Source organism: Meriones unguiculatus, chromosome 4, assembly GCF_030254825.1.
Source record: "Meriones unguiculatus strain TT.TT164.6M chromosome 4, Bangor_MerUng_6.1, whole genome shotgun sequence".
Lineage (NCBI taxonomy): Eukaryota > Metazoa > Chordata > Mammalia > Rodentia > Muridae > Meriones > Meriones unguiculatus.
Window position 1 is genome coordinate 12,629,703 of NC_083352.1, and position 13,679 is coordinate 12,643,381.

General features: G+C 40.0%; 1 long non-coding RNA gene across 1 annotated transcript in view; it reads left to right on the top strand.

Annotated features, from left to right (window-relative positions):
* Positions 1-12,461, top strand: part of LOC132653462 (uncharacterized) — a 51,743-nt gene extending 39,282 nt beyond the window's left edge. Inside the window, exon 3 of the long non-coding RNA XR_009591199.1 lies at positions 12,128-12,461. This is a non-coding gene — a long non-coding RNA (uncharacterized LOC132653462). The remainder of the gene's footprint in view (positions 1-12,127) is intronic.
* Positions 12,462-13,679: the final 1,218 nt, after the last annotated feature.

A 13,679-nucleotide genomic window follows, 5' to 3' on the forward strand; every position in this document is an offset into this window, starting at 1 on the left:
AGTTCCCGCAATGTAAAGATGAAGTCCATTAAATATTAAAACCTTAGCACAAGCATGACTGCTGCTCCAAAGTAAACAATAAAGGCTTGAAGGACTTTCCTGCAGAAATATTTTCAGGACGGTATGTGTGTGTGTGTGTGTGTGTGTGTGTGTGTGTGTGTGTGTGTGTGTGATGGGTGAACATGCATGCATTTGTGTATGTGTTCTGAAAAATATACTCTGTAGGAAGCCTTGGGCAGAACATACTGTAAGTATCAAGTTAGCAGGAGCTTATATTCTTGAGGATAAAGTAGTTCTTTTTGTGTGTGTATGTGCTTTTATTTTATTAAGAATATATCTCATATACAATAGTGTGATACATTATGATATAAGAACATAATAAATGAAACACATTGACGTAAGTAAAGCAGAGCTGAACAGTACATAACTCAAAGCATCAGTGAAGGTTACTATAGAGGTTTTCTTTAGCATGCTAAAGTAAAAAAAAAAAAAAAAATAGAACCTAGAGTTTAAATCATTCTTTAGAGAGGATGCATTGAGATTTCCTTGGATGAACAAAGCACATCTTTGTAGTAACTGAAAAATCACCGAATGACTCTAACATGGATAGAATCTTTCTAAATAGAGTACTGTAGAACTTGCCTGTTATGTACACTCTGAATAATAACAATAAAAATAAAAGCAGAAGTCGCGATAGGTATGACTTCCTGTGGAACGATACGGGACTTCCCAATCGGCAAGGGTGCACAGTAAGACATGGTTTGGTGAGAGCTGCCGCCATCCCGCCATCATGGCAACTTCTAACGACAGGAAGACTTGCTCTCTGTCCAGTGGAAAGGAGGGGAGGCTTGGTCCCTCACCGGACTATTGGAGCTGTCTTCCAAATCTGGAATCTTCCTGTGTCTGGGTCCCAGAGATAAGTGCAGGAGCTATTTGAAAGTGTAAATGTCTGAAGTATTTCAGAATAATTTATGCTGAAATGATCCAACATAACTGTCGTGAGGACTGCCAGGAATACGGCAGACAAAAATATCTGACTCGCACAGATGCCTGAAGAAACTAGCCCTTTCTCTTTTATGTTTAGAGAAAAACTAAATTCTAATATTGAAACCTCAAAGCAGACCTTCCAGTTCTCTCTCTCTTTCTCTCTCTCTCTCTCTCTGGAGGAAAGACAGAGAGACAAGAGGAAGAGAGAGGCAGACAAACAGAGACAGAGACAGTCACTCAAATGCCTTAAGATATCTTTACTATTTTCTCCAGGGCCCCACAATCTTGTGAAATAAAAGGATTCTTGGTGCTAGATTCCAGGAGAGAAGAGAGATACCCTTAATTTTTTTTTTTAAAGGCCCAAGTGTTCTCCAGCACCAGCTTTGGTATCTGGCCCCTGATAATCTTTCGTACTTACTCTAGTACCGGATAATCTCCACCTACAGTTCAAAAGAACCTCATTAATAGTGACCCCTCCTATCAACTGTTTTTGCAAGCCCCATGAAGAAAGTAGAAACTCCAATGGACACAAAGTCCCCGGGCTCCCCTAACCATTTTTATTCAAATGTTCAGTCATGTTTTTACAGTCATCAGAAAATTGATTGCTTGAGTTCAGGATACCTCCCTTCCTGTGTTCACAGGCTCAGGTTTATAAACGGTAAAAAAGCAGGGTCTGAAATCAGAATAACTGTATTCACCAGTATGCCCTTGAAACATTTAGGGGTGAAAACACTTCAGACACTGATTCTGAACATTAATCACAATCTTTATCATTGAAAAGCTTAAAATGGCATTAACTCAATGTTCAGAAGATATATTGAGTCCAAATGGTATAATAAAAAATCACTACGTAAGTTTAGTAACGAGGGGAGGAATTCAGAGTTCCTCCCACCAGCCCTAGACCACATTTTTTTCCAGGACTGATCGTTCCATTATCATACCGTCTATTCCACAACGGCTGAAACTCCCAGACATAGATACGAAGGGGAAAACCTCAAATTGCATGTAACAAGCCTCCCCAAATCCTTCTAAATGAACATTAGACTTCAATGATGAGCCAAAGACAGTTTCATTACTTATTACAAAGTAAAAAGAACACAGAATTTTTACTATTAGAACCCTCATTTTTATCTTGTCCTGGTGTTGGACATCTATAATCGATGACAGTATCTTGAGAGCAAATGGTAAGTTCATGAGTGATGGGTCAACACCTGCTCTGGTTGGCACAGGTTGTTTCTTTTCCATGTATATTCATGTGTGTGTGTTGCATAAGTTTTTATTCCCATGAGAATCCCAATTTAAGCAACAACCTAGATCGTGACAGCGCACATGGAATGAGGGCCCTAAACAGACCATGTGTAAGTCAAACCCCAGCTTGCGTGCCTGGTTCTGTAATGACATGGAGATTCTGTATAGCCTGATTCTATCACCAACTTCTGGACATCAGGTCCACACCAACAGCTATCCTTACCAAGTTTGTTTTCTTCTACAATAAATGACCAGGCTGACCTATTAACCTCCAATGGAGTGTGTAGATGCTCACACAGGATTCCAAGCCTGTAGAGAACGAGATGAACCTGGAGAAATCTTTTACCTGAAATCCATGATATTAAACTTTTAGAGAATAAACTTCTGGGTGCATCCATAAACATAACTCATTTCTATTTCACTGTCTTTAAAAGACAGTTCAGACGACAGGAATGTTTCCTGTGTTAGGAGGTGGTCTAATTATATCCTGCTTCCTGATGATAATCTGAGGTTTTGGAAGTGAGCATCGCTCTGGCGATAATGATTGATTTTAAACAGAGGCTGGGTGTCTACATGTTACATTTATGATTCTGCACTAAATTCGCAGTAGATTATTTGTCAAAACTTTTAACTACACAAAATTTTTACTAACCATGATATTGTGGTTTTCCCCAATTTCATAAATCTCAAGAAGAAAGAAAGAAAGAAAGAAAGAAAGAAAGAAAGAAAGAAAGAAAGAAAGAAAGAAAGAAAGAAAGAAAGAAAGAAAGAAAGAAATAGAATAGAAACTTTGTTTCAAGATAAAAATAACTTCATTGTTTTTTAAAAAGTAAACTTTATAGTTAAAGTCTACTAAAATCTCCAATGTCTTTGACACAGCCCTGCTTAAATTTCAAAATTTTTGACTGCATTTGGTTAAAAAAAGTAGAATATGTAATTTATGAAAATACTATCTCATAGGCAAAACATTTGCAGATTATGGATTGTTTCCATACCAAGCTTCATTAAAATTTACACACACACAAACACACATATACTGTGTGTAGTGTTCTGCCTACTTAATTCTGCATAGTATCCTAACACAGAAACTTTCAACTCGTTTACACGATGAACTACGTCATTGCCTTTAACTATTAATTATTGCAACTATAACTGTTAGCTCTGATTGTATTGCTGAAACAATACATACAATGAGGTTACTCTAAAAATTATATATATATACACATATGTATATAAATGTATGTATACATACATATGTATACACACATGCACACACACACACACTCAGCCTCTATTTAAGATCAATCATTATCACCAGAGTGATGCTTACTTATAAAACCTCAGATTATCATGAGGAAACAGGATATAATTAGATCACCTCCTAAAATAGGAACATTCCTGTTGTCTGAACCATCTTTTAAAGAGAGTGAAATACAAATAAGTTATGTTTATTGAATAAACACACACACATATATATTATATACAGGTTATCTTTTTTCATTAATTAATTTAATCAACTGATCTCTGCCCCCTTCCTCCTCTCCTCCTGGTCCCACCCTTTTCCCTTCCTCTTCTCCTCCCCTTCTCCTATTCTCCCCACATGGTACCAACCCACCTATGTGACAAAAATTCTTCCTTTTTCATTCCAAGAGGTCTTTCCTTGCTCAATGTGACCTAAGGATTCCTGGGATGTCTTTGGGTATATGGATGTGTCACACCTGTGGCATGCTAAAGCATTGGGTATATTGGACTATTGCTCACGCTAATAACTTCTTTTTAATATTCATGTTTATTAATGTCAATTATTTGTATATACATGAGTGTGTAGGTTTGTGCAGCTTCCTGCAGAGTCCAGAAAAGGGCATGAAATCCCTGGGAGCTGGAGTTACGGGCTGTCAGGAGCTGTCTAACTCGGGTGCCGGGAAACAAATTTTTGTCCTCTGTAAGAGAAACAAGTGCTCTAAACCATTGATCCATTTTCCCTGCCCCAGTGGTCACTTCCTAACACCAAGAAAACAAATCTGCCTCTGACCTCTCCAGTCTGAGTCTGTGAAAGTGTTTCCAGATTAATCAGTTTTACTTCGGGTTCTTATTAATAATTGTAATAATAGTTAATATAATAACTAGTATATTATAAAACAATGTAATAAGAATAATTAATAATTCTTGTTAATAATTGTGATCTGAGTTCTTTCTGAAGGTTTTAAAACATGTTCTGATTGTTTATTTCTCATTTCACTCTTATGTCTTATGACTTTCTCTGGAGTCCCTGATTCTAGTCTAAATATTGTCTCTCCCCTTAACCTTACAAAAGTCTAGATTTGGAAAAGTATCAGAATGAATCTAAATTTTTGAGCCACGTTTTTTTTTTGTTGTTGTTGTTGTTGTTTTTTATAGTAGCTTATATGTTATTACAAAAACTTTGTTGACCTTCGATTTCTAAGCCACTTTTAATTTCTGGAAATATTTCACTCTTGGTTTTTTATTTCTAAAAATTGGAGAGTCATTTGCATCACATACCTTTCAGCATACACCTCCTTCTTAAGCCAATCATTCTTACTGTCCTAATGTACTAAGCCATATTTAGTATTTTATGATGCCTAATTCTACTTCATTGCTTAAGGTACCTAGTTACATATTTTTAAATGTTTGTTTTTGCTTAAGTGTGCATCTCTCTTTGTGTCTATATGAGCTGTGTATGGCATGTGAGTGCAGGTGACCACGAAGGTCAGAAGATGGTGGTGACTTCTTAGGAGCTGGGGCCAATCAGTGCAGGTGGGAACTGAACACAGGTCCTGCAGAGGAGCAGCAAGTGCTCTTGACTGCCGAGCCATTGCCATGGCCCTCTGCTCTTATTCTTGATAGCCTTTGATTTGGGTAATAACTTTCGTTAGTTAGGAATTTATTTTTGTCATTGATTCTTTTTTTTTTTTTCAATGCAGTTTATTCAGGAACCTTGAACAATCCTCGGACCCTGGGGAAAGCCAGCCCACAGCTTAAATAGCCTCTGGGTAGCCAACCCAGGCGTGCCACGTGGGTAATGCAGATAGGTCCACATACATGGAAGCAAGCCAGATCCTCAGCCTTAGCCAAATGTGGAATTGTTCCTGACAGAGAGCACTCACCATCGGGAAGGTGGAAGGCGGAAACCAGCTCCATCTTTAAGGCATAGCATTCCGCAGCTCTCTACAGTTCCCCCTTTTTGTTTTAGACGCATCAGGCAAGAGTAGAGGTCTGATCTCTGATATTAGAAATAAATTGGGACTTTGTACTGATGTTCATTTAGGTGTCATCCACCCAAAGAGCATCAGACCCGACCGATACCTTTTTCTCAGAGGCGGGACCTGGGGCATCAACCCGCATGCAATCAGACATGCTCTTCTCTGGGTCGAAAGCTGCTGACCCTGAGTGCAGTGCTTAGCCTCGCATCCTGAGCGTATCATTTTAGCTTTTTATGGTAGCCAACCATGCTTGGGGAGAATGTCCTGCTTCAATGGCTGTAAAGGCCTGAATGATCATGGCTGCATCACACTGTTGTCATTGATTCTTTTTCCTTTGTTAGCGCCATAAAATTCCTCAGGAAGAAAAGACTAAAAATCAACAACAAGGTCAGCAGTTAAAAGCATGTGACTCTCTGTGTTTGGTTCCCAATCCCCACGTGGGATGGAGAGAATACAATTACCTATAACTCCAGCACCAAATGGTCTGATGCCCTCTTTTGGCCTTGCAGGCACTAGTACAAACATCTGTGTGTGCACGTATGAGTGTGTGTATGTCTGTGTGTGTCTGTGTGTGTACTTGAACACACACATTTTCAAAACATATTTTTAAAAAATATCATTGTCATGTATATCACCATGTATTTGCTGTTTCCTAAACTCTATCCAGGATCCATTTATCTTTTCAACAATTATCTGCTATAAAGCTTCAAATTATAAATTCTGTCACTGGCTAAAGGTTGTTTCCATGGTGGAGGAACGGTTCGTGCTCAGTCCTTGGACGATAAATTTCCTAGTAAGTTCTGTGTCCTTGCTAACATTATGTGTGTTTATCTCGTCAATCCTGAGGACAGCTCAGAGGAGTGATAATTGTTCACCAAAAAGCAATTGCAAAATTGAGACTTCTAATTTGGCTATTTCTATGCAAAGTGTTTTGGCCTTTTTAAAAGGCACTGTATTAGGACTTTCTAATTAGCTTCAATTTGCAAATCATAGTTGGTACTAATTTGCAAATTCCATGTATTAATGTGGGTTTGCGTATAGTTAACAGTAAGTGTTGCCTCATCAAGTTGCAGAAGTCCTCAGCCTGATGTTTGTTAGTACACAGAATGCTGGTGCTCAGCGTGAACTCCTGGAAGAGCAGCAGAGGGGAGGAGCCAGAGGCACCTGGAAAGAAACAGCATGGGGTGGTCTCCCTGTGTGGCTGTGATGAAAGACCAGCATGGCTGGAAGCAACTCGGGGGAAAAAAAGAGTTTATTCTGATAGTTTCAGAAGGAGAGTCTTTAATGTCTGGGAAGGCACAGCAGCAAGATGGTGGCAAGAAGCTACTGGCTAACTACATTTCATCCGGACACAGTGATGCGCTTCCTCCTGCAAGGCTGTGCCCACGAAAGCTTCCAAAACCTTTCCAAGCAGTGCCCTCACAGGGGGCTAAGTGTTCAAATACCGGAGCCTGTGGGGGACATTTCTCATTCAAACCACCACACACACAGTCCACTCAAACTGCTTCGCCAAACGCCACAATTTTTCAGAAAAACCATGCGTTCCAAGCATGGAAAAAGTCTTGGTAGACGAGCTCACTGTGACAGTGACATCTTGTGACCACTTTTGAGATGCTTGATTTGAAGTCTCAATACCTCTGCATTTACCATCAAAATTCACGTCTTATGAAATCGTCCACTTGTGATACATTTTACAGTTGTAAACATCTGGGTTTGTCAGAGAGTGGTAGCTTGCCTGCAATCACAGGGAGGTAGAGGCAGTCAGATCTCTGAGAGTTCGAGGCCAGCCTGGTTTACAAAGGGAGTCCAGGACAGCCAGGGCTACACAGAGAAACCCTGTCTCAAAACAAAACAAAACAAAAACAAAAACAAGGAGTGAGCCTTCACTCACTCCTCATCCGCTGCAAGCACCTGCCAGCCATGGTGTTGGGAGTTGGAAAACCCACAGTATTTATAAAATGTTGTTCTCTTATTCGTTATGCTGGACTATGAAATCCATGAGTGCTGAGCTTCTGTTTTCTTCTTTACTTCTCTTGTTACCTTCAAGGTTTCACATAATTCCAGAATAAAGTGAGCAAATGACTGAAACCTGCAGGAAAATGATAAATGAAAGGACGGACAATGTGCAAGTAAATGGCTTGATTAGAACCCAGCTGATTTTGTGGTAGGGAGTCTGGTAGAAAATTTCAAATCAGTGGTAATGAGTCAGGCCTAAGGCCACAGACACAGAAAGGAAAAAGAACAAAATAGAAAACACTCTTTTCATCAGATTTTAATTTCCCCCCAGTAGATTTCTTAACTTTAGGTTCTCAGAAAATGGTCAAATGATGCACTGTCGGGCTTCTGGATTTCAAGAGTATTGGCCTTATCAGGTTGAATTTTTAAAAAGCTATTGGATTCTGAATAATCAATGACATGATATTTTAATTAGTTTGAACATTAACTGTAATCTCTCCATCTTGAAATTTAAAATCTGTATCTGTATTAAGTTTAGAAATAGAATAGACACCGTTCTTTTGGTGGGGGTTGGAGACACATCCATGCATCCCAGCTCATTCACTGTGGCTTGTGCATCCGGAGATCAAAGGACAGTGTCAGTCCTTAGCTGTCAGCCCTCAGGAACCTTCCAGCTTTAGCTTGAGACATACTCTTCCACTGACATGAAACTCACCAAGGTTAGCTTGCCCGGAAGCTTCCAGTCACCCCTGTCTACACCTCCCCCTTTGCAGTGCTGGGCTTGCCAGATTGTAGCTCCTTACACAGGTGAGGCAAGCACTCTACAAGCTGTCTCCCTCTTCCTAGAAACTTCTCTTAAGGAAAAAGGCATCATTGATATCCATTTATAAACAACAATTACTTGGAATGCTATGGAAAGTTATACTTCACAAACCTGTCCTGGAATAATGACTGGGGTATATTTAATTGTATGTTTAGCTTCAGCAGCTTTTCCCATTAGGACCAACAAGAATGTCACCCACAGGTGTGAAATGGGCACAGATATCTACTTACCAATTGCTAATCCAAAAACAAAACCCAGCCATGCTCAGTGGTGCTTGCCTGCAATCGCAGGGAGGTAGAGGCAGTCAGATCTCTGAGAGTTCGAGGCCAGCCTGGTTTACAAAGGGAGTCCAGGACAGCCAGGGCTACACAGAGAAACCCTGTCTCAAAACAAAACAAAACAAAAACAAAAACAAACCACAAAAACTAAGACTTTAAAATAGTGTTTCTTAACCCGTAATGCTGTAACCTTTTAATACACAGCATTGTATTAATGTTGTGGTGTTGTGGTGAACCCCAACCATAAAATAATTTTTGTTGCTACTTCATAGCTGTAAATTTTGCTACTGTTATTAATTTTAATGTAAATATCTGATATGCAACCTCTGTGAAAGGGTCATTCAACCCTAAAAGGATTGTGACCCACACATTAAGAACCACTGCTCTAAAATGCCTTTGAGACTAACAAACATCGACAGTCTACCTTGGAGTGACAGCAACCTATTCAACAAATTTAAGGAGGACAATGAAGAGTGTGCATTCACAAATGCAGTCCATCTACTCTGGACTGAACAGTTTGTCCATCTGTCAGGTTTTAGAAATCCAGGATCAGTACCTTCACTGTGTTGACAAATGTCAACTCGGGATCAATAGCACCAAAGAAACAAGCTACATAAGATCTCAGGAACCCAAGTCTTCTGCTAAAAATACATTACCATTTTGCTAACCTACCCACTAAAGTTACAGTCTTGGTCAGTTGTCTCTGAGCTTAATTCCTTCCCACATGTGCTCATTAGAGGAGGAATTCAGGATTAGACTATATTCTGGCTGTTCTCAGTGGTGTATTTTTTAACCAATTTAATCTAAGGGTGCAATGGATTTTGACAGCCATGTCAAAAGTTTCTGCTGTCTTTGACATGAAGTTTGAGAGCCAAGAGCATCTCATGCAGGAACTGTAAGGTTAATTTGAATAAAAACTAAATAAATTATTTTATATTTATCCTTCTGCAATAATTTCCGCACGTATTTCGTTCCGTTCACATATCAACTACGGTTACTGAGGTTACCTAAGACTGCATCTTCTCTGCCAGTCCTGGCGTTCTGAGAAAATGTTGAAATAATGCCGAGTGCCCCCAGAAGATGACCCTCAGATATGTCTTTGACTGTCTCAACGACCGTTATTTGAACCTGAAAAAGCAAAACCTCCATTTAAACCCGTTATCCCTGGTCTAAATGGTGTAAAATATTTTAAAATTAAGAGACAAGAATCCTTCATCATCAGATAATTGACTACTTTCCTGCATATTTAGTGCAAGTCATCTGGAAATAAAACTGTGAGTACTCACATGAAATTTTGATGCATTTTTAACTATCTTCACTGCTGTGTGTTTAATCCCTAGGATGTAATGAAGGTTTATTCCCCATCCCAGAGAAGCCATGCTCACGTCCCAATATGTGGCAATTCAGCTGCCATCTTACCTGCAAATCAGGTGTGATCAGTGGGCAGAGGGGTGCGCTGTGTCGGAATTGCCTTGTTTGTATAGGAAGGCGACCTGTTACGGGAGGAGAACACCCTTGAAGACTGGGCTGCAGCAATAAGCCATGGAACGCCAGGGACTGCCCAAACCACTGCCGTTGCTGAGAGCAGAACTAGATAGATCCCTGCAATTGCTTCTGAGGGGTCCAGCCCTACTAACACCTGAGTTTCCACAAAGCTGAGGGAATCAACTTCTGGTCTCAATCCTGAGCAGCTTACACACCCCAGAGTTCTAGCACATATACTGTTATAGAGGGAAGGTAAAATCATAACCACTTTCAAACACAAACCCAAAATTTTTAGGCATAGAAATTTTTAAAAAATACGAAAACATTTTGTATTTTTTTTAATTTACATTTAAGTTATAAATAAAATATAATCTAGATAATTAGGGCAGCATATCACTTTATTATAAATTACCAATTTCATCAACAATAAATTTAAATTTCTCTAAGAAATCAAAATTAATGACAATAAGAATGGATTGCTGAAACAAGAGAGGTAGCCTATAAAACACACAAATGTATTTAAGAATTTGCTCTCTGGAAATGTGATGTTTCAGTTCCCTGGAGAAGCGATAGTATGATTTGATCTTAAAAATACCTTGATGCTTTGTGGTCATGACAAATCTCTGATTACCTTAAATGTTTACAATAAAAATGGAAAATGTATGACCAGGGCGCTTACTAAATGTTTGTGTTTATTGATGATGGCAACTACTATAATTCAGAATATTCAAAAGAAAAGGAACTAGAAACCTTTCTAAAACTTTGTGTGAGTCTGTAAACTAACAAGTTAAAAATGTTTACAAAAATAGAAGGTTTACATGTGGCTTCTGTCTATGTACTTTGTTTTTTACTTTGATTCTTTTGGTCTTTCAAGACAGGAATTCTCTGTGTAGTCTTGACTGACTGGAATCACTTTGTAGACCAGGCTGGCCTCGAACTCACAGAGATCTGCCTGCCTCTGCCTCCCTGAGTGCTGGGACTATAGGCAGGCACATTGAAGAGCACTACCAAGGCACGGAACATGTGCTTTGGTTATGATGGGTTTCTAGATTGCTTTGAGCATTACTGTTGGCGTCTGTGGAAATTACTACACAGTCAAAAGGAATTCCTGCAAGGATCTGTAGGGCGACATGGCCCAGGTGCTTACAAAAAGCCTTGATCTCAGGTCAGCTTTGTCAAGAGCACATTCTAGGTTAAGCTTCCTAAGACACTTCAGAAAATGGCCAGGCGGCACTTTCTCAACCTTCAGCTTTCAGCAGACCCTGAAACCGGGACATCTAATTCAGCATCTCTGTTCTTCAGTAATTCTGATACAGTGTTTACCCATTTCTTTGGGCTTGTCTCTGACGTAATCATTGTCACATTCTAATTACATTGCTTGAGTAGGCTCCCTTTTGACTAAAACAAGAGACAGAGACATACAGAGACAGAGAGAGAAAGAGACAGACACACTGCACACGGATATGAGTTGCCAATTCACTGACCACCCATATCTGTGTGTGTCATGATAGTCTTTTCTCATCTTGTCAAACACAGAAAGACAGAGGATGTGAATGCCTGCTGGCTGTTGACCAGAGAGCAGTAATTCCCTGCTTGCTTCTTCTGTGGGCTATAAGGAAAAGCCTCAGCACAGCCCTGGAGCAGGCTGTCACGAAAGGTCTGATGATGGCTTTGTCGCTTGAATCTGTTCATCTCGCCACACAGTGGGAAACGAGAGGTTTTAAATAAGTAATTTAGAAGCTATTTAAATCCTCCCAGTTTTCACAGCCAAAGAAACAATAAGAGAAAGTGATGTTAATGGGCTGACATGGCGTGTATTGAATCCCACAAGGAAAGGCTCTGAGCCCGTCCGTCTGCCTGTGGATGGATTTCCATTTCCACCTGATGGCTGTAATTAAGACAAGCAGTCAGTGGAGAAAAGCAGAAAATAGGAAGAAAGTTTGGAAATAATTCTAGCACTTCATAAAAAACAACCCCAAGCCACAAGGCCCAAAGCCTGTCAGAAATGGACATGTTTCCTCACATAGTAAAGGGATCTCAGGGGTTAAGGACATCAGAGAGCAAAATTAAAGAAGAAAATACAGTGAAGCAAGCATTCATTTTTGTTTTTGTTTTTCTGTCCTTCCTAGATTTTCATTCTAACCTGATGCTCTGTGACCTCATGAGCCACATTAAATGACTGATGTTTCCCCACCAACATAGAGAAGCAGCTGATAGACTCCTCAGGTGACCTTCCAACCCCTCTATACCGTTACATTTCTGCAAAGTTCCTGTGATTCATTCTGGGGAAAAGCGAACACTCTCAGAGTCCACGATGTCCTACAACCTCGGTTCCACCTGCTCGTTATCCTGAAGCTTACAGGAATGAAGAGACTGTCTGCTTAATCAAAGGACCAGGAGCCCCTGCCAGGAGCTGTTGGCTCTGCACATGAAAAAAAGGACTTTCTTACATGGAAGGTCACTAAACATCGAATTGAGTTAGTAGCAAAGGATGAGAATCAGCTTCCTTATAATTCTTCAAGCCTAGAATAAACCACGTCCCTGCAGAATGTGACACTGGGAAGCTCTTGAAAAGGCAGGGTGGACTAGTCTTGTGCCAAAAATTAGCTTGGAAGGACAGCCGTCACGGGTACAAAGGGATGTAGCTAATTTCTTCCAGTCATGGGCAATGGATTCACCCATGTGTTTCTCAAGATCCACCACGAAACACAGATGCAGTTAAGCCCTTGACTTAAGCACATTATATATGATCCGTCCAGACAGGGCACTTCCTCACTCAGAAGATTATGTTGTCTTTTGTGGAACTCGCCCAATTCCTTGGCCTCTGTTGGCTCTAAGAACTACTCAAATGACAGAGACTCACCCAGGACATCAAACTCTCTGAATCCACCTTACTAGTGTTAGAGGCTCTGTTGTGGATGGTACAGCTTAAGGCACCTGGGAGAAAGCATGAAACCTAATAAATTCATGACATTAAGCAAACAGGTATTGTTCTAGCTCCAAATGACAACCTAAAAGCTTTATTAATAAGTATAGGTCAATTGGAAAACTCTCACTCTCAGGCTCCATTTCATATACATCATTTTGTGCCTCTCTCCATAAGTCTTCCTCATGAAGAACATTTTCCCTGGTTTGACTTCAGAAAACAAATGTGTTGTCTATAAACATCAGCTCCTCCTGGCTTAGTCTCCTCGCATGTGAGGTGCCACAGCCCCATAGTCACCTTGTCATTTTAAGTTACTATAAATGACCCAGTTGTGACTACTTTCTACTAGACACTTACGCTCACCTTGGGCATCCCAAACAACCTGCAGGCACTGAAAGTGAGAGGGGATATGGCGTGGGCTGGCATCTCTCTGTAGAAAAAGAGTTTACAAATTGCACCTCGCCTCCAGGGTTTATAAACGGCATTATCCAAGTTATCCAAGATCACCCACAACCATACCAGAGTGTCTAAAGCTCTAAAGTGCTTGTGTTTGATGTCTACATAAGAGTGATGGCCTACAGATATTTCATTATCTGTGTGATGACTATATGCCCAAAGCAGAGAGAAATGCAAGAAATAAGGTGGTGACAGGGTCTGTCATGCAAATCTAACTTGTGTCATGTTCTTCTACCTCAAATCCATGAAGATATCTATATGAGACTTTTCAAAATCTCAGAGATATTTTTCTCACCCAG